Source organism: Heliangelus exortis, chromosome Z, assembly GCF_036169615.1.
Source record: "Heliangelus exortis chromosome Z, bHelExo1.hap1, whole genome shotgun sequence".
NCBI lineage: Eukaryota > Metazoa > Chordata > Aves > Apodiformes > Trochilidae > Heliangelus > Heliangelus exortis.
In genome coordinates, this window is record NC_092454.1 from 3,425,650 (window position 1) to 3,446,627 (window position 20,978).

At 42.8% G+C, this 20,978-nt stretch overlaps 1 protein-coding gene across 3 annotated transcripts in view; it reads left to right on the plus strand.

Moving 5' to 3' along the window:
- The first annotated feature begins 11,985 nt into the window (after positions 1-11,985).
- The window catches only part of ST8SIA5 (ST8 alpha-N-acetyl-neuraminide alpha-2,8-sialyltransferase 5), a 75,204-nt gene continuing 66,211 nt past the window's right edge, over positions 11,986-20,978 (plus strand). For 2 of the 3 annotated variants that reach the window (XM_071732296.1, XM_071732299.1), the window contains exon 1: positions 11,986-12,090. The gene's annotated coding sequence lies outside the window, so the exon portion shown is untranslated. The remainder of the gene's footprint in view (positions 12,091-20,978) is intronic. The other variant, XM_071732298.1, reaches the window with a different exon arrangement.

Below are 20,978 nucleotides of genomic sequence, written 5' to 3' on the forward strand. Positions count from 1 at the left end.
CTTGCTGAGGGGAAAAAACAAACCCCAACAAATAAAAACAGGGCAAAGCCACACAACCCACCCTGCAGTTTTTCTCTAAGACTGATTTCCCTGAGAAAACACTGCTGATCTGATCCAGGTCAGACCATCCTTCCTCAAGGTCAGTGCAAAACACACTTCCAGGCAGCCTTTTATTCCAAGGCTCACTTGGAAAGCAATGTTTTTACCCCTTTATCTTTATAAACACTGATGATCAGGGCTTTAACCTCGAAGTTCACACCTGAGTGACCTACACAAATCCGTGACCCACAACGTGCAATCCCGGTACCTGCATTAAAAAAAAAAAACGAGGAGAAAAGAGAGAAGCAACGACTCCCTCCCTTCCCCTGCACCTGGCACCTTTCTAATAAAGGATCATGAGGAGGATAAAAAAGGAGTTAATGAGCTCAGCAGGGCCCGAGTCAAGCAGCCGGGCAGGCAGGGATGGAGCCCGCGACGGCCTCAGATTCCGCCGCCTCTCCGGATTCCTCTCAGCACCGGGAGGTGGGGAACCGCTTTCCTCCTTCTCTCCTCCTCGGCTCATCCCTTAGCGCTGAAAAGAGAGAGAAAACTCTTTAAAAAAAAGTATCATGCTTCGGCCAAGGGCCGAGCTGGGCTGCTCCCACCCCTTTCCCCCAGCCCGGGGCTCCTGATGAAGCAGGGTGAGGAAAATGGCCGCCGCTACCCCCACCCCCGCCCGGCATTGCCCTCCGCACAGCCCGGCTGCCTCCTGGGACCACTGCGGGGCTGGCCCGGGCCCCCTGCCCTCGGTAGCACCGAGTATGCTGGGGATGGCTCCGGATCCCACCTGGTTCCCGGGAACCCGCCGGGATCAGCTGTGGCCGCACTTTCCTCAACCCCGGCCGGCGCCCTGAGGGGTCCCCTTCCCCTTTACGGCGGTGGGGGATGGCGAGGGGCCGGTCCCTGCCTCGCTTCTCGCTGCTCCCCTTCCTATGCGGGGAGTTCCTTCCTAACAACCCCTTCCCACCGCGTGCTCCTAAAGCCGCCATCACCCTCGCCCACCCCCCGGGTCCCTAAGGTGCTCCGTGTCCCTCAGAGGAGCGGGAAAGGAGGAGGAGGAGGAGGAGGAGGAGGGTGATGGTGGGAGCGGGAGGGCTGTGAGGCGGTGCCACCTCAGGGTCTCCGTGGGGTCGTGGAAATCGTTATTAAACCGTGAGCTCCAGGTTCACTGTGGGGTCGTGGAAATCGTTATTAAATCGTGAGCTCCAGGTTCACGGTGTGGGGGTGAGTTCCCACCACCACCTCCACCCTCCGATGGCGGTTCCCGGAGGGACGCGAAGGAGAGAGCCCGGTCCCTTCGCCTCAGCTCTGCCGCCTTCGGCAGCGCTCCGGGGTTTTTTTTCCCCTTTCCCCACTCCGAGGAGGAGGTATTCAGGCTGAGTGCTGTAACTCTTTGTTAGTTAACCTTTAAAAATAGGTTATATGACTGATGAGTTTCCCCGCTGAAGTTGTCATCGCATCACCTCTAAGATAGAACTTGCTTGTCATGTAAAGGCGGGGAAGTAATAGCAGCGCTTCACTTTTTAATTTTTTTTTTTATTATTATTATTTTTAAATGCAGACTTTTCATCCGAAAGCGTCTCTTGGAAGTGTTAAGTAATTAAATTGTCAGGCACGGAGTGAGCGCACGAATAAATTTCTTCCCCGAAAAGTGAGGAGCAAGTGGGAAAATGGAGATCATGGGGATCAAACTAAGAGGAAATTTATGCGGTTTATACTTCCCGAGAGCTGAACATCAGAGCAGAAGACTATAAAATGAAACTACTTTGCAGGGATATTGTGGTATATAAACTTACATGGATGGAATAAATGGCTGTACCAGCCATACGGAATGAATGGCCCTTGACAGGAACAGCTTCCAGCCTCGGGCATGGAAAAACACTGTCCTGTTAATTTCAACAGAGCTTCTGCCCAAGGAGAACATGCAGGATTTTACTCAATTAGATAAAATTTAATACAATCATATATGTATATATTTAAATGTATATATTTATCAGATATATTTATCAGATATCAACATTGCAACAGCAAGCACTCAGGAAGGAGCAGAAAGTGGGAGTGCGGTTAGGAAATTCTGACTTGGACTTTTTTTTTAATTAAACATCAAATTCAGTGGTCACACTAGGCCAGCAGAACTTCAGAACTACACACCTTGCCTCCAAGGCATTACAGATTTTGTTAAAGTGCAGGAACTAGTTGCACCATACTTCTCAAAGCAATGCTGTAACAGAGGAGAAATTATATCTGAGAGCTCCAGACCTTCTCCAGCCCGATCCTTATCAGCTGCACACAGAAGAGGCTGTAATCCCGATGTTTTTGCTGCCTTGTCAGTTGATGTACTGATGTCAGTTGATACAAAATGTTTGACCAAATTCCTTTACTTAGCCACGAAAGAAAAAGGCTGAGCACTCCTTGCCATTCGGACCCTGTGACTTTACATGTGCTCTTTTATTAATCTGCTCTCCCTGCACAAGAGGAAATGTTCCTCAGATAACTTTGCTGGCGAGCTTTATCTACACAAAGGCTCAATTTTCTTTTACCACATCTACCAAGGATTGTGAAGCAGACATCAAATATCTTCCTTTAATCAAGCTGGTTGTGCCACAGCAGAGGAAAAGTGCTGCAGCTCTTTTCTGGGGAGATGGACAGCATTTGTTATGGACTTCCTTATGCAGACTGAACTTCAGCTCTGTGCACAGTTCCATGTCAACAGGGAGAGTTCTTTCTGAAGACTTGATGGCTGCATGACAAAAGCAGCTTTTCCTTGTGCCTCCTGCAAGTCAGGACTGCTTTGCACAGCTGGTGCTCGGCCATGATCCTGTAAATGCCTTCGAAATTAGCTTTATTTTTCTCTGGCCTTTTTATTGCATTCTGATTTGTGCCAATCTGTGCAGAAAAACAACTCCTAGAACTACTGAGTAGCTTCTAAATTAACAGGCTACCTGGAAAAAAAAAAAGTGTTTACTGGCTTGTCATCTTTATGGGCATTTCATTCTTTACATGACCTCCTTCCCATTTAAAAATAACAACTCTCACACAAAGTATCTTTCAGCCTGTACTCTACCTACAAAAACGTTATTGCAGGTGCTAACCATTCCTCTTGCCCCATATTTTTTTATTAAGAGTACAGCCTCCTTCATATTTCTGGAGCAATTACTGTTGTTCTCTCCTTCACAGCATCATCTTCAGCCATAGATGTAAAAAGTGCTGTATTAAACCCCTTCTGGTTGTAACTTCACTAAAACAAACCAACAGAGTCAAGTAAAGAATAAAAGTCATGCATATAGGAGCAACTCAGCCCAAGGGCTCTGTGGCATCCAGCACACCTTTTAAGGGTATAGATTTAATGGATTATTTAATACATTGTTTTTGTACCTGCCTTCTGCACAGACTTGAGGTTTTTTTCATGTTACATCCTAGGAGAACTTAAGATGGCTTCATGCAAGTGATTAATTTTTCTGTGTTTGAGATTAGGCTGTAGCAAATTTTTGAGGTTTGAACAGAGCAGCTTGCAACAGCATAGCTTAGACTTCAGGAAAAGAAGTCAGCCCAGACTGCACCCAATAATGCATCACTGTTGTCCTGAGGGCAAGAAGAGCCAGAGTCCTTTTTCAGTAAGATGTACTGAACAAGAAGAAGCTTTGCCAGTTACAGCCTCTGTGGTAGGAGGAGCCATTTCCTGTCTCAAGTTTTTAATCCCTTTTCACTTGCCCCCTTTTGCTCTAGATCCACTCTTAGAATCACAGAATCATAGAATTGGCTGGGTTGGAAGGGACCTCAGAGCTGATCAAGTCCAACCCTTGATCCACTCCCCCCGTGGTTCCCAGCCCATGGCACTGAGTGCCACATCCAGGCTCTTTGGAAATATCTCCAGGGATGGAGAATCCACCCCTTCCCTGGGCAGCCCATTCCAATGTCTGATCACCCTCTCAGTATAGAAATTCTTTCTAATGTCCAACCTAAACCTCCCCTGGCACAACCTGAGACCTCTTGTGCCCTCTTGTCTTGCTGAGAGTTGCCTGGGAAAAGAGCCCAACCCCCCCCTGGCTCCAACCTCCTTTCAGGGAGTTGTAGAGAGTGATGAGGTCTCCCCTGAGCCTCCTCTTCTCCAGCCTCAACACCCCCAGCTCCCTCAGCCTCTCCTCATAGGATCTGTGCTGGATCCCTTCACCAGCCCAGTTGCCTCCTTTGGACCTGTTCGAGGACCTCGATCTCCTTCCTAAACTGAGGGACCCAGAACTGGACACAGGACTCAAGCTGTGGCCTCCCCAGGGCTGAGCACAGGGGCAGAATCCCTTCCTTGGACCTGCTGGCCACACTGTTCCTGAGCCAGCCCAGGATGCCATTGGCCTTTTTCAATAACCATGCACAGGTTTTTCCTCTCCAGTGCCTTTGGTTCTCTTTCTGCTTTCTCTTCTGTTCAGATAGACTTGGCTTTCCATGGCTGAAAAGGAGCAGAATGGCTGCGTTGTCTCTACAGATTAATTCGGGTAACATTCAGTGATTCAGAGGATGGGTGTTACCAAAGGTTGTACGTACACAAAAGGCAGGACTTTTCTCTGGGTAGCATCCAGGTTATCATGCAGAAGGCAGCTCTGAAAGCCAGGTAGCCAATTTCTTCTGATTTTGAGCTAGCAATGCCTGTGCTCAGGAAATGTGCAAACGCAGGGGTGCCACTCCACTGTCATTACTGTATAGCATCCACATTTTTTTTTTTTTTTGCCTCAGATCTTGAGAGCTTTGGGTGCATCTGAAACAGCCCAAATCCTGCATACAGGATTTTTTCCCAGGGAAGGTCAAATTTGAACTCTGCCTGGGTAAGAATGGCACCACCTTAGCCAACAACTTCGCTTGTTCTCTAAATCCAGGAGCTTATTTGTATGTTGTTCACATCTATTGCCTAAATATTTCCTCACAGTTTTAGTGCTGTTAAGACACCGTAGTTAACTGAGACCAGTCTACAGCTTATTTGCTGTTTTTACCCCTCTTGTCTAAACCTACCATTGGCATCTCCAGGATCCTCTGGAGACAGCAGGTTTGTCCATGCTCAGTAGATTACATGTTTGAATCCCATGTCTAGTAATGATGCCTGAGGAGGAAAATTTGCAACTTTATTGCTAAGCCACTCCACAACAAAAAAAAAAAAACTTCCGCTGTTGTAAGATCCCTGATGGGGCAACTGTTTCTTTACAAGTGATGATGATTCACATGATTTTTGGACCACTGACTAGGACCAGTCCTGGTAATTTTTCATCAAGGAAGCAGTGGACCATTTATCTCAAAATACCACTGTGAATCTTCTATTTTACAATATTTCTATATTAATAAAAGCCCATCATGGATGAGTTTGTGGCAGGAAAAGGGTATCTGACAAACACAGTGTTAGAAAGTTGCCAGTAAAAGTTGTAAAGAGCAGAATGCTAAATTTTTTTTTTTATAATTTATTTTCAGGACTGTGAAAAGAAAATCCTTTTAGTTGAAAATTGAAGCTGTATGGTTAAATAATCCTTAAAAGGCTGTGAATGGGTCCACTACCACCTTTTGGGATTTTCTAGGGTCGCACCACTTTTAAAGCTGAAACTTTCCTTATTGTGTTGCCATAGTTTGTTTTTGTTAGGATTTTTGTTTTTTCTTTTAACTTGGTAACTTAAGCAGCCTGTAGATTTAAACCCTTGACTGTCTCGTGAGACTTAATCTCATCTTGAAATTCGTGTAGTCAAAGCTATAGTTACATATTAAGCATGACTAACTTTTCTTTCCTTCATCAGCTTTTTCCTAACAGCATCCAGTTCTTTTGAAACTATTAATCAGAAAGCTGACGAGTTATTGTCTGGGGGGGGGGGGGGGGTTTAGTTTTAATTATTCATTGGATATAGTCAAGCAGTCTCTTCAGATTTTGCCTGTGCTTCAGGAGTGCCTGGGTCCATCTCACAAAATATTAGGCATTTAGCAGAGACATCTACATTGGAGGCATTCCTTGGCAATGAAGAGAGACAAGCACTTCAGGAAGGCATTGCAGCTTTCTGCTTGCCTCTGATTTGTTGTGACTGAATGACTAGTAGAATATGCCACATGGTATCATTTCTGCTCCTTCACTGGGTGGTTTGCAAGAATATCCAGTATTGATTTGGGAAATTAATGCAAAAACGTGGCTGAAAAAAAGACATAATCTCTTTGCCAAGAGGCCCCTGCTTGTGAGTGAAATTAATAATTTTTTCCTACCTGATCATAATTTATTACTACAATATGTCTTACATATATGTCATATATATATTTGTCTACAATATTACTACAATATGTCTTATTACTACAGTATGTCATATATGTCTTATAATTAGTTGTGATTGTTTTAGATCATAATATTCAATATGGCTATGTGGATCTAGAATCAATTACATTTTATCAAAGATTCAAGCAATTTTGGTCCTTATGTTCATTCAGTTCTGGTTATAAAACAAAATGAAAAGGGAAAATTCAAAGAATTGAGTGTTTTTCTGCTTAAGGAAGAATGCAGCCAGATTTTCTCCAGTGAATTAAGTAAGGGCTAATACTCAGCTTTCTGGTAACTCAGCTACGCTGAGAACATCCACCAAATTGAACTAAAAAGGTCACATCTGTTTATCTGGGAGCAGGATATGCTTTGTAATTGATTGCAAAGAATGACACAGGGCAAGTGGCAGTGCAATAAGCCTGCCCTGAGCAAAGCCAATGCAGAAATAAACACAATTTCAAGAAGCTTTACCAGGAATGAGCAGTCCTGATGAACCGACATGTACAGGGTTTTATGTCTCTAAGGAATCTCTGTACCTTTATTACTCAGGAAGCAAACAGATTAAGACTGAAAGTTCCCAGCTTGAGGCAGACTGGGCAGCTGAGTTCCTTCATTAGCAAAGCCACTTCTGAGCACTTCCAAGTCATCATAGTCTCAGAATGGTTTGGGTTGGAAAGCCAAATCCCATCCCCCATCATCCAATCCCAAACCCCATGCCATGAACACCTCCCACCAGCCCAGGTTGCTCCAAGCCCCATCCATCCTGCCCTCCAGCACTTCCAGTGTTGTTCCACAACTTCTCTGGCCAACCTGGGCCAGGGTCTCACCACCCTCATAGTGAAGAATATCTTACAAATGTCTAACCTGAATCTCCCCTCTCCCAGTCTTCTGTGTCTGGGATGGAGGAACTGGCACTTCCAAGAGCACCTGCATCAGCTGCCTGGACCTTTAAAACTTTCTCTCTGGCTACAGCCTGCCAAGGCAGGTTTTAATAGTCAGCTTTAAGCACTTTATTTTTTTGAAATTAGACTCAATGTAGCCCTCTTTAAGTGGAAGTGATCCAAAAATATCCCTCTCAGAGCTGTGGTGGGGAGGTGAAAAGCATTACCACTGCAGTAACACCACTATTAAAAATTTTGTATTTATCTGAGTGATGAAAGGCTGGTTATAAAAGCTCATGCAGTCTCTCATTCTTCCAGTGGCTCCAGTCTTCTAACATCTTCCCTCTTCCAGCAGCAGTCATGAGTAGCTTAGTAAAATGATGAATGTGTTCACAGTCAAAAATGGCATTATGAAAACTGACTGTAATCAGAGGTAAAAGCATAAGTTGTGGAGCTGAACATGTGTTCACAGTCAGTTTTTTACAAAGCAGTATTTTTCATTTTATAAGCTGAAAGATGGTTTTTATAAAGTCTCTCTCCCTTGGCTCTCCCTGGGGGTTGAAATATAAAATTTGTACTCTTTAGTGTCCCCTGACATAACTTCAAAGCATCAGGTTTCTGCAGAATAGACAATTTTGTCAGTGATGCATGAGACAAAGTAGCATGTGAGCCATTCCTTCAAGTTTTTATTTGGTTGTAAATGCTAACAGGTCAATGGACCTGACCATTCCAGGCAGGAACATTTTTATTCTTTTCCTGAGTGTGTTTCAGAATCAAACGTTCCTTTAACGCTGGAAAATTACTACAGCATCAAAAAAAAAAAAAAAAAAAAAAAAAAAAAAAAAAAAAAAAGAAAAAGAAAAGAAAAGAAAAAGTAAGAATTTCTCTCCTAGGCACTGCCATATGTCATTCCAGGTGGAAATACAACAGGGCACAGTAAGGCAAGGATTGTGGAGGGACCCTGTTGTGCTTGGTTGTTGCAAAGCATATGGTGCAATAATGTTCCAACTCTGACTGTGAATTTTCCTTCTCTTGTCTTCTCTGTCAAATATGATTGTTCTAATACATATTCAACTGTTCTGTTTGTGCCTAGGAATAGAGTGCTCCTTTATCTTCAAAACTACCTTTTAGATCAGGTGCCACTTCAAGAGACAAACCTAGAAGAAACGAAGAGGTATGAAAAAATTTCTTCACTAATTGCCTGAACACCTTTGTGAGGCTTGGATTTCCATGGCCTCAACAGAGACTTTAGGATGCTGAAATTCCAGGAGGAGGAACTCTCCCCTTCTTGAAGCCTTAGCTAATACACAAAAAAACAGTGCTGGTCCTCATCCAGTATTTGTGCCCCTGCAGTCATGCTGAGCTCCAGCTGGCTTGTTCTGAGGACCTCTTTCCTAGCCTTGGAGATAAGTGCATGAAATACATGGAGTGTTTCAGAAGTTACTTTTTTTGTTGTTTAAATTTCTCAAAGCACTCTTCAGGGCACAATGCTTCAGAAGTGTTAGCAACAACCTGAGTTCTTACCATCCTCTCATCCTGCTATCCTGTACTTGATGAGGCATGTCTAGAACTAAACATAGAGCTTCACATCTCCAGAGCTTTAATTTGTGTGGAGTCCAATGAAACACTCAAGGTAAGTGTGTGATCAGAGATTACAGCAAAAAGTGGAAGCAGGTATATTTGTTTCAGTATCATCTTTTAGCATCAGGTCCATGTACAGTGCAATTGCTGAGTGAGGCAACAAGAGAAAAGGCTTCAATCTTCAGCACTTGGAAGTTTTGAAATAAGCAGCCCACTCAGGCAAGTTTCTCTGTAATCATAAGCAGTTTAATATCTGGATTCTCTTCCAAATCTGGAGCAGGTTTTAAGTCTCCTAAAACACATCATTATTATCTCTAGAGCTATTATCTTTAACGTAACTGTGGGTATTTGCATTGTCCAATCCTTTTTAAAAATCCTATTAGGCTTTTGACCTCTGTGATTTCTGTCAGCACAAAACCCCTTGCAGCAAAATTAATCCCTTCCAAAGGTCCCTGCACACATACCACTGAGGGCATTCCTGTGCTGCAGGCTTTCTGCATTGTGGTGCCCCAAACAGTTATCAACCTGAAGCTGTGTTGCCAGCGTGGCTGACAGAAAGTTGTGGACTCAGATGTGGTCAAGGCTGGCATCTGCCAGCTTTGCAGTGTGGTTGCAGTGCAGCTTTAAGCAACAGGGCTGAAATACCACCTTGTTTACCATGGTCCTAAATCTTGCCAAGCCTCAATCTCTTTTCTTTCTTGCCTTGCCTTATTGCCCTTTTGCCTGTTGTCCCCACAAGCTGAAAATGCAAAGTAGTGCAAACTCAGATGCAAAACAAATATTTCAGATTCTGCTATAAAATGCAATCTGAGTTGTGCTTCCAGGCAGTGACTTCTGAGCATCACCCAAGGCTGTGGCATTCATCAGACTGTTGATCTGGCCTGCTGCAGTGCTGGTGTTGGTACTTCCATGGAGTGGCTGAATGAACTGGACATCACCACGGCTGCTGTGTTCTAGACAAAATAACTTTGGAATGTTCACCAGGTTGGTCCAAGCTCCATCTAACCTGGCACTGAACACTTGCAGGGATGCAGCAGACAAAAACTCTCAGGGGACACTGACACTGGACCAGTGTCTCACCACCCTGATAGTAAAGAGTTCCTTCCTAATGCCTAACCTGAATCTCTCCTCTTCCAGCTTGAAACCATTCCCATTCATCTTATCACTAAATGCCCTTGTAACAAGTCCTTCCACAGCTGTCTTGTAGGTTCTCTTTAGGGGGAGGCTGCTGTAAGGACTCCCTGCAGCCTTCTCTTTTCCAGGCTGAACAACCCCAACTTTTTCAGACTGTCTCCAGACCAGAGCTGCTCCAGCCCTTGGATCCTTGCAGTATCCAGTGGATACTGTTATGACAGCATCCCTTGGAAGCAGTAGAAACTCATCTTTTCCCTCCTCTCATGAGCACCAGATCTGTTCAGAAACCTGTCCATGCACCTTCATAGCATTTTTAATAGTGGTGTCTTTTGATCTGTTTTGCTTCTCTGGGGTTATGTCTCACTGAAAGTTACTCTTGGAATACTTAATCCTGACTTTCCATTACTCCTTGATTAGGTTCTGATGAGAAGACTCTTACTGCCTTTTCTGTGGGAGGAGACAAAATTATGAAAAATTCAGAAATGTCACTTTAAGGAGTTTTGTGTCCCTTGTGTCCATCTCCTGCCGGCCCACTGTTATCTGAGTGTTGATGATGGCAGTAAACAAAGGATGAAGTTATGTTTCTATAATGCAGTATGGAATAAAAGCACCAGGAGAAACTTATTTAGTAAACCTTCAGAATTCTGATGAAAAGCAACTCTTCCACAAGAGGTTTTGAGAAACATTCCTATAGTTTTTCTTGGGTGAGTTTATCGTGGGTGCTCGGAGTTCCTTCTGGCCACCAATTCTTCTCCATTGAGTGCAGAGAAAGATTTTATCCCCTCCTTTTCCCTCTTCTCCCAGGGAATCCTACAAATGTTTCTGATTTGGGAGCTGCAGCCTATCAGGGGAAAGTTGGAGGGTGGTGGGGTCATTGCTTTTACTGAGTTAGAGTCCAGATTTAATGGTGGTGTGTTTTAAACAGGTGAATTAGTTGCCCAGAGCTTAGGGAAAGAGCTTTCTAAGTGGGAATATGAAGTAAACTGGTGGGAATTACATAGATCACACATTGTACCAGAAATGCAGAAGTCCCACCACTTAGCTTCTTGCCCATTTTCCATGGGATGGTGTCTGACTGAGCTTGCACATTTATCCTTTTTAAAACTTCAAACCTGACTTGAGGTGTGAAATGTGATGCAGAGCTGGTAAGGCAGGGACATTGCTCCAGATGTCATCAGTAGTCTGATGTTACTGTTCAGTCTTCCTGGAGATCTACCTGGAGGCTTTTAGCAGGAGCAGGAAGCTTTCTTTGTGCTGTGTGTTGAGCAAACAAGTATCACACAATCTAAACTAGCTATTAATCTAATAGCCAAGATTCTGCAGGTTTTTAACCTATTTTGTGTTACCACTACGATCGTGAGAGCCGTCCCACACAGGGCAGTGTTTAAATTACTCACCAGGCAGTTTGAAGGATTAAACTGTAGATTCAGCATTTCACTTGGAAACTGTGCAGCAAAGAAGTCCTCTATTCCCACAACCCTCCTTTTGTTTTGTTTTGTTTTTGGTTTTTTTTTGGTTTTCTTTTTTTTTTTTTATTGCTTTTCATCATCCGCAGCTGTAAAAAGTTGCAGTGATTTATGATTTCAGATTTAGAATCATGTTTGTGTTCTAAGAGAAATAAACCTCTCTACAGGCAGCCTCAATGCTTCTTTTAGACACACACAAAAAAATTAAAGATTGAGAGTGGAAATCCTCCTTAGAGAAGTTTTTTTATTGACTCCAGGGAATTTCAGACTACAAGATCTGTAGTTTGGCTTCCCCCAACACAAACAGCTGTTCCATGTCACACGGAAGAAAAGAGCTGCAAAACAAACAGGACACAGAGTGAATAATAAAAAAAAAAACAACCCAAACCAAACAAAACCAACAACCCTGCTGCTTCCCTGCAAACATCACTTGCAAAGTCTTGAGAATGGGGAGGGTTTTTCCAGCTCATGATGCAAGAGCTGCAGGGTGTGGGTTTAATGGGCAGAGCTGAAATTTGACATCAGGAGGAAAGTGAACCCCATCATTGGTGGAAGCTGAATGTGATGCAGAGGGTTTGGCTTCACGTTTTGGGAAGGTGACAGGAGGGGGACAGGCAGGGATCTATAGGGAAAAGGAGGAGTCCATGAGTGGCAGTGGAGGAGAAACAAAGAAGGGACAATCTGGCATGTAGGGAGGCAGCCACAGCACGTGTAGAAGGTAAATAAGTAATCACAGTAAAAATAAGGGTCAGTTTGATTGAAAGAAATCTTGCTGCTGCTCTTGCTGCTGCTGCTTTCCTGGTCTGGCTGGATTGCTTGCAGCTGGTGTGTGCTGTTCTCTTTAAATGCACATTTCCAGTGCACTGGTGCAAACGTTTACAGGAAATCTAGCTCCAAAGTGCTATGCATTAATCAAAAAGCTCTGCTCAAAATTACAGGGCAACCTCAAGTGCAAAGTATGTAGTTTTCAATTGGCAATTTTTTTTTTTTTTTCTAAAGTCACATTTGTATGGGAGAAAATGAGAGTTCAGGGACAGGCATGGCACATCTATTAAGATGCATTTGTGTAATGGAAGGGGGGATTGCAAGAAAAAGATTGTGAGCAATTAGCTGCTAAGCCACCCGTGTGTTTTGGGTTGTTTCCTTTGATGTATGGAGCAAGCTCTTAACACCTGCACTCAGCATAATTGCAAAGAAGTCCTGGAGTATTTACTTAACTCTAATAGCAGTTTCATATGTGAAGAGAATGGTGTGGAATTACAGACCTATGAAATAAAGAGGGACTGTAATGGAAACTGACTGTGTGATGAAGTATAAACAAATCAGAAGTCAAATTAAGTCCTATTAAATCTGAATCAGATATGGTTTGCTCAACTTGACTTGTCTGGGGCTGCAGGGTGTTTTCTCCTGTGCTAACTAAATACTTTCAGAGCTTTGTGCAGATGCTGCCAAGTTAATCAAATGAATACTCATTTGAGCATGAGCTTCAGGAATGAGTGGTGAGGGTGTTTGCTGAGGCCACAAGTAATACAGGAGCCCCTTAAACTAAATAGTGCAAATCATCCAAAATGAGGGTGAGAATGGCTTAAGAGAGGAACCTGCATCATAGCATCTGACCCTAGAAAAAGTGACATTGGCTCTGCCCTGGAAGAAAGAATTCTGAGATGCTTTTCTTGTTTCCAAGTAAATCTCTTACCTAGGGCCTAGTATCCACTGTCCACCAATATGTTGGGAGTCTGCAATAATGAATTTTTTCTTCACATCCAAGGAAGGCTGCTGGGAGCACTGCACCTCCCTGACATTACACACTCTAATTACATGGTAGGTTTTAAAGAGTGCTGAAACATCACCAAAAAAAAAAAAAAAAAAAAAAAAAAAGATAAAAGGATAAAAGCCAAGACTTCCAAAAATGACGTGACCAGAATTTCCAAGATAAACTCCAATAGAGAAAATGTGCAGCTTGTTTCATGGACAAGGAATAAAAAAGGATACTTAGGAATTTCATCAAGGATGTAGAAGCCACAAATACAGGTTGCAGTAGTTGCAAGTAATTGGTATAGAGAGGTATAATGCATCACCCATGTCCTACTGCAGCTTTGCAACTGGACAGTAGGAAAAAAAATTCTTTGTTGTGAGGGTGCTGAGCCCCTGTGCCAGGTTTCCCAGAGAAGCTGTGGCTGCCCCATCCCTGGCAGTGTCTCAGGTCAGGTTGGATGGGGCTTGGAGCAACCTGGGCTGGTGGGAGGTGTCCCTGCCCATGGAAAGGGGGTGGGAATGGATCATCTTTAAGGTCCCTTCCAACCCAAACCATTCTGTGATTCTATGAGGAACTCATTGACTCCCCAGCCACCCATTAGCACCACTTTGCACCCTGCAGGAGGTCAGGATGCTTATGTACATAACTACCTTCTCAAGAGATTTTTTTCACATCTGTATCAGAATATGGTATTTGATGGAGTTATTAGATGCAGTATTTTAAATTAACAGTAACCACACAACTTCATTTTAACTTGGAAAGGATGCAAGTTTTGTAATGGGAAGGGCTAAAATAAGGTTGGTTGGGGATCAGCAAAAAGAAGCAACTAAGCCTCTCAAATAATTCTGTTTTCTTAAGCACGTGGATATGTGAATGCATTGTGGTTTGGAAAGACCAACTATTTTTGACTAAGGTATGTAAAGACTACATATGCTTTTGACTGCTCTTGTTGGTTTCCTCGAGACATAAATTCTTAGAGTTTGTGCAAAGAAAATATCTGCTTTTGCAGAGTGATTTTATTCTTGGCTGTTTTTCTATTTACTACAATATTAACTTGTTTTTAGAAGCCCACTTCGTATTTCAGGCACAACTTTGTATTTCTAAAGTATTGAAAAACAGCAGTGTTTTTCCCTGTCAGGGAAAGCGAGAAAATGGTAGTACTCAGTATTTACATTTGTATACATCTTCTCTCAAAGGATAGAGAATCACTTTGAAAACACTCCAGTTGCCCAAGATCCAGGGAATTTTCAGCAGAAAGCTGAGTGGTTTTTGCAGGTCTGTCCCTGACTACACTTTGATGTGATGAGGGAGGTGCTGCCAGCAATCTCTGACCTCCAGGATTTACGTGGGAAGGGAAACCTGGAAAAAGGGAAAACAACATCATTCAGTGGTTCAGCTGTTCATTGTCTGACCCAGAGACACATTGTGCTCTCTGTGATACCTGGGGAGCCTTGCATGAAGGAAGGGACAACCTTAAGTTGGTGCAAAGTTGCCAGGTAGTTGAGCTCTGAAAGCTCTGTCAAAAAACCTCAAACTGTCAAAGCTCAAAAAGCTCAATTACCAAGTGCTTTGTCAACTGGAGCAGTACAGCTTTGGCACTATAGGTAGTATTTGTAATGTATGATTTAATTAAGATACCCTCTTATTATTGAATTCTGAGAATCCTGGTTTGCTAGTTCCAATTCTAGCTCCTTTTCAGGCCAGCTTTTCCTTATAAGGTGATTTTTAAAGTGGAATAGGGGAGGGATAATTATTAGATCACTGAAAGTGATAGAACAGAGATGTAATCAATAGTTCATCACTGGGAAGGAGGGTGCCAGAGGAGGTGTTGCAGGTCAGGGGAATTGCTCCAATGGGTCTCAGGGTCACAGAACAAAAAAATTACTTTTTATTGCCTCTGCTCATCATTATCAGTTATAACTATTATTATTCATTTATCAACTTTCCAATGACTCCTCAAAGAATCAGGATGTATTTACCTTATGAAACTCTCAAGGCTGTGGTTCTTACTACTTAGGTTTTACAACTGGAAAATAATTGTTTTAAAATATTTAAGTATATTGCTTATAACTGTTACTACAGTCTCTGTTAGGAAAATTACCTTTAGTCTCTGGTCTCGGTTTTATGCATGGATTTAGTGAGCACTGTGCTACTTTCTGCAAAATGCCTTATACTGAGATACTAATGCTAGTAGGAGAATTTAAAGGGAACAAACCCTGGTTTCTCTGTTTACAATGTAGGTGGTACCTGATCTGATGTTTCTCTTCCTTCAGGTCATCACCCTGACTTGAGATTCTTCAGGTTTATTTTCACATACAGAAAATGTCTAGTGGGAGGTGCCCTTGCCTATGCAGGGATGTTGGAAATAGATGATCTTTAAGGTCCCTTCCAACCCAAACCATCCTATGATTCTATGACTCTGTAAGAAAAATCTCACTGGGTCTCTCTGGGTCTTACCAGGATGTTGACCCACTGAGGAGTTTTTAGATTTCTTTTTCCAGAACAGAAAGTACAACTTCAGAAGTGAAATCTCACCCAAATGCCTTTGTTGCCCTTTCTAAGTTAGAATAATTTCTTTCTGGGTCACAGGTTTAAAATCTGGCAGTGTTTCTGCCTTCTTAGCTGCTTGTGTGGTTTTAGCAAAATTACTCTTTTTGGACCTGAAACACCAGGCAAATCAGCATTTCCAATTTGTGAACTATGTTAAATATATCCTGGCTCGAGATCTGAGAAGGAAGTAGCTGTTGACCTGTTTTTACTTGCAACGTGAGAACTGTGTGCTCAGTTACCAGTTCAGTTTTGCTGCTGCTTCTGTCAATATCCCATAAGTGATTTTATGAGTGAAAATGGTGAGTGTCTGCCTTTGCTGGAGGGACTGTGTGTTCCATGTGATCCTGGCAAGCATTCAGTGTTTTGAAGATCCAGAAATATTATCTATCTCTGCTTTGAAAGCAATTTCATACTTTTCAAACCTATATATTTTATTGTTATTTTAAAAATTCAATTATTTTTAATATTTCAATTCTGATATATTTTTCAGCCCCCCTAGAAGGGGGCTTTTGTATATTATTAGTCTTACCTTGCTTGACTCATGAGGATTGTGACATTTCCAGAGTGCAGCATTCTGTTCTGAAAAGAAGAGGAAGAATCATTCAGTTTTAGTGGATATCTGTGTACTTTTCTGATGGTAAAGATAAGCATATATATGTACTAAGAACTTTCAGTTCAATGAATATCCAATTTTTGGAAATGAGACTACAAGCAGTGAAGTTTTCTTACTGTGGGGAGATTCCTAGACCTGCAAAAGAAAAAGATGCATTTTCCAGTGAGGCAGCTAATAAAAAATATTTCAAAGAGCAGATTGAAAGTACTGTGGATGTTTGGAGGGCTGGAGCAGCTCTGGAGCCAGGCTGAGAGAGTTGGGGGTGTTCAGCCTGGAGAAGAGAAGGCTGCAGGGAGACCTTAGAGCACCTTCCAGTGCCTGAAGGGGCTCCAGGAAAGCTGGGGAGGGACTTGGGACAAGGACAGGGAGGGATGGGATGAGGTGAAAATGGTTTCAAATTGAAAGAGGGGAGATTGAGGTCAGATCTTAGGAAGAAATTCTTTGTTGTGAGGGTGCTGAGCCCCTGTGCCAGGTTTCCCAGAGAAGCTGTGGCTGCCCCATCCCTGGCAGTGTCTCAGGTCAGGTTGGATGGGGCTTGGAGCAACCTGGGCTGGTGGGAGGTGTCCCTGCCCATGGAAAGAAAGGGGTTGGGAATGGATGAGCTTTAAGGCCCCTCCCAACCCAAACCAGATCTGTTTTGCAGTAATTTTTTATTTTTTATGATTAAACAAACAAAATATTGCTATCCTATGTGGCGAGGCAATGCACAGCTTTTAGTGTCCTATGCTCTGGAATTAAATTCATATGAAAAGCAGGTATATTGTTTCCTGCAAAAAAATCTTGAGCTCAGCAAAGGTGGCATGGCTCCTACTGTTTTTTGGATCAGCTTTTGACATCTCTTGAGGCTTAGAACAGAATGAGGGGTATTATTTGGCAAATGAATCCCACCTGCAGTGCTGTTCATTATGAGATGAAAAAAAAATGTTTAGTTTAGGGTAGAAAGCAAATTGCTTGTCATCCTAGATGGTGAAGGATTTTAGATTTTCTGGGTTGCTTAGTAAATTATCCCTCATGTGTTTTGTCTTTTTTTTCATCGTTGATTAATTTTTGACATTACTACAGAGATAAAAAGAAAATCTGTTGTGAGACTAATCACTAAAGTTTTGTAGAATTTCAAAATAACTCGAATCTGTAGAATTTTCAAAGTAGACTTCTGGGAGCTTCCAGTCAAGCAGTTACAAAGAAGGTTGCTTGGAGAGACCATGGGATTCTTGGTGTTACTCAAAACTTTACTGGAGCCAACCTCAAAAAACCTGTGAGTTTCAGAGCAGGCCTTGCTCTGAGTGCCATGTTGGAGTAGAGGAGCCCTGGGAGTTCCTACCACCATAAATTAATCACAGCTTTTGGCTCTGTGATTGGGAGACTTTCAGTCCCAGTGTAGCCATGGAATCTGGTAATTGTCACCCTGATCTTAGCTCCCATTCCGTGTTCTGAGAGTATTTGGCCACTGTTGATTCTCCCACTCTGTTTTGCTGTGTTCACTATTTGTTCCATAATACCTCTCCAACTTGATGCCTCCTTTCTTACAGAAGTTTTTGAGTAATTATCCTCATTTGAGCCAGGGTAAAGGCGTTATTATTTTTTTTCCTAGTAGTTTTGTTTTTCTGCTGAATCTCTCCTAAGTAGCTGCACTTGATAAAATTATCAGGTTTCACTGGCTGAAATCAAGTTTCTCAGTCAGTGGCTGCTGCTGGGACTGGTCACACTCCATGTTTATAGTTACTGCTGGAGACTGGTGTGCAGAACCAAGGGCACTGCTTGGTTCTGAGGAACATCTTTTGCTCTGGAAGCAAAAAGGAGTAAAGGGGTCACACCTGCCACCCTCCTGTGGGGAGGAGCAGAGCAGACAGGGGACCAAAGTTGACCAGAAGGAGCATTCCATGCCATGGGCACCACACTCTGTATAAGTCTGAGGCATCAGGAGGGTCGAGCTCTTTGCCCATGGCCTCCTCCTGGGAGGGTTCTGTCCATTTGTTCACCTCTGATCCTGATCCATGTTTCCCTGAGCTCGTGTGTTCCTGCATCCAGCTCCTGTCTGCTGCTGACTCCAGGAGCCCAGCCTGGGATTTTTCCAGGACTGCCCTGCTTCATCAGGAGTGATGTGAGAGTTACTGGGGCATGACAACATGATAAAGCCTTTGTATATATATTTATATGTATTTCACAGTTTTCATCACTGCTGTTTCTTTAAAGCTGTGTAGGTCAGTTTCCAACCCAGAAGTTTCTCTCTCCTGTTCTTTCTCCTTTCCCTGTAAGGGAGGGGAGAGGGGTTAATGGGAAGTGTCTCTCACTTGTTTAATTGCTGGCCCAGCATTAAACTGTGACACTGATGATGAAATTTTAGATGTTGACATTTAAGTTAAATGATGACCTTTAAATGGAAGCTCCCTGTTTTCTTGTTTTCTCTGCCTATTACTAACAACTAAGACCTTCCAAGAAATGAAAAGAGATTTAAGAAGGAAGGTAGTTTGGATGGGTGACTATGTCATCTGTATATTTGATTTAGTCCATGTGAGGTGTTGTAGCCTTGGCTCTGCCACTTCCACATTTAAGGGATCTTGAGCAAATTGTCTCTGGATGCCTCAACCTGCCCATGGCTTGGGGACAAAGCTCTGTGCTGCAGAAGTGTCAAAAAGTGGTGAATGAGGCCTCAGAAATGTAATGAACCCAAGGTCACAAATATTAATACATGTTTCTGCGTTGTCTTTGGTGATCTTTGAGTCAAGCTGGGACTAATCTTGTTTAGTTTTAGCTGTAAAGAAGCTAACTCTCTAGTCAAAGACAGTAATTTAAGCACTTTCTGTGGTCAGTGGGGCAAGAGAATCACACCCAGTGTGTGCCTGATTCCTCTGCCTGTCTGCCTTAAAATCAACAGAACATTTCTGGAGATGCCTGTTTCCTTTTCCTGCCTAAAGCAGGAGTCTGCTGAGCAGCTTTTCTGGAGAACTGTCACAGAGGCAGCTAACATTCAGCCAAATGAATTTTGCATTTTACACACCACACATATGTTCTGAGCAGGCTCGTAGCAACAGCCACCACACGTTACCTCCTGAGGGGAAACTGGATTTAGTTTCTTTTAAATTTCAGTTCAGAAAAAGCACAACGTATATACTTAATGAGATGTATTACCACTATAGTGTTACCAAGATTGAGCATTTATCCAACTTCTTATATGCCATCTCTAATATAATATGGCTTTTTTTTTTTTTTTTTTTTTTTTTTTTTTTCTGAATAATTTGACTTCTGGAAAACTTCATTTCTATTATGTGAGGCAAACAGACTGAAGTCCCACAAGTTAAAGCAGTCTGGTACCTGAACTCTGGAATCTGGACATGCAAAAAGAGAACATTTGGATCATGAACTTTAGAAGCTGAATATATTCTTGTGCATTTTTTTTTTTTTTTTTGGTCAGAAAATGGTCTGATATCTTATTTGGAGTTAAGATATTGGAGTGAATGCACATTGCTTTACTGTTTTGCGCTAGGAATTATCCATGTAAAGAAAAAATAGGGCTTGTTGTTCTCCTTAATCTTCATGTGGGATGTTCATTGGTTCCCAGGGAAACCATTAGGGTACGATTTGAAGAGTACAAATGAGAAAATATGATCAAGCAGAGCTGCAGGCAGAATTTCTTATAAAAGCCTCTGGGAGTGAGCTAGTAACCCTAAACATTAACTAGATTTGATGGGGAGGTTCCCATTAGTGAATGAGGACCCAAGAATTGATCCTAAGAGAATACAGGGTATTAAATGATACAAAGCAATGTAATTTTAGAGATGTGACGTGGTGTTTTTAGCCTGCATAATACTTTAATCCCCAGACCAACTATTCTAAAACCATCAGCTGTGGCTAGTGAGGAATGCTGATGAATGGCCAGTTTGCTCCCTTTTTCTGATCAAAGTTTGTTCTCAACTGCACTGTAATTCTGTGTACTTCTGAAGCTGGGATTCAGTAAATTATTTGTGCCCTGCTTGGGCTGCAAGCCCTCTGAAAAACTGTGATTTAAATAGCGAGCCTCGCTTGCTCTTTAAATGCTGGTTAGTTTTCCCCCTGAACCCTCACCACTCTGTAATAATAATTACAGTGTTTTAAAACATCTTTTCAATGCGTTTTTAAGAGATCTGGGCAGAGCTGAATCACTGTTCCTGACCTAGCCCTGTGCTGGAGCCGCTGCACAGGATGTGGGATCTCTCTGTCTGTCTGGTTCATGCCTTTATCTGGAGCCTCTTGACTTTCAGGTGCCCTCCACCTACTCCCTCAGAGTCTTCCTTATGCAAGGTAGGAGGGTTCAGTCTGGGCTTCTACCTTCAGCCCTCCTGGGGACAAACAGGAAGACAGGCAGTGACACAATCTCATTATCATTATCCCTGTCTTCAGCTGCAGGAAAGCTCTCATTGCTAACTCACCTGCCTGGGGATGCTCACCACCCATTCTCAGTCGGATTAACTCCCTCCTGGAGGCTGTGAGGAGCTGCCAGAGTGTCAAGGTAGGCAGTGTCCTGCCTCTCTTTTCTCCTTCTAGCCTGGCTTTGGTTTTGCTCTTTTTGAATGTGAGCGTTGGCTGTCCTGACCCTGAGAAAGAGCTGTTACCCTCTGCTTTTAGGGCAAGACTTGAGGAAGAGTTGAAGCTGGTGGCAGTAGGTTGCTGTGGGATGTCTTTTCAAGCCAGGCAATGAAGAATGTACTTG